This window comes from Barbatula barbatula (assembly GCF_947034865.1).
Source record: "Barbatula barbatula genome assembly, chromosome: 22".
Classification (NCBI taxonomy): Eukaryota; Metazoa; Chordata; class Actinopteri; order Cypriniformes; family Nemacheilidae; genus Barbatula; species Barbatula barbatula.
The window spans coordinates 4512752-4513202 of NC_136785.1; positions in this window are offsets into that span (position 1 = coordinate 4512752).

Consider the following 451-nt stretch of genomic DNA (forward strand, 5'->3'; position numbering starts at 1 on the left):
AAATACACGCATGAACAGATCCCGCCCCTTCTTTCTCGCTCCCTCTCTCTCAGCTCGCTTCATTGATATGTGTGGAAACACGGCTTTGAAGTGAGCGTGTATGGAAGTGGGAGGGTGTGGGGGTACAAGACAGGAAGCCCAACGGATCCGTATATGGCGAGACAACCCCTCCGATTCCACCCACTCATCAGGCAAGACCAGCGCCATTCGAAATGAGCTGGAGTGACCAAAAGGCATGCAGTTGTGCAGTAATGCAGAGGGATGATGCGAAATGTAAATGTTCTGTCTGTCTGTCTATCTATATTCATGATTTTTTTTTATTACTGCCAACTCATAATTCATTTTATCAGCACGTGTGTTCCCTGGGAATTGACCACTCAAGCTTGGCATTGTATGTGGCATGCTTTACCAATCGAGCTACAGGAAACTGGCATGCGCTCACAATTCCGTC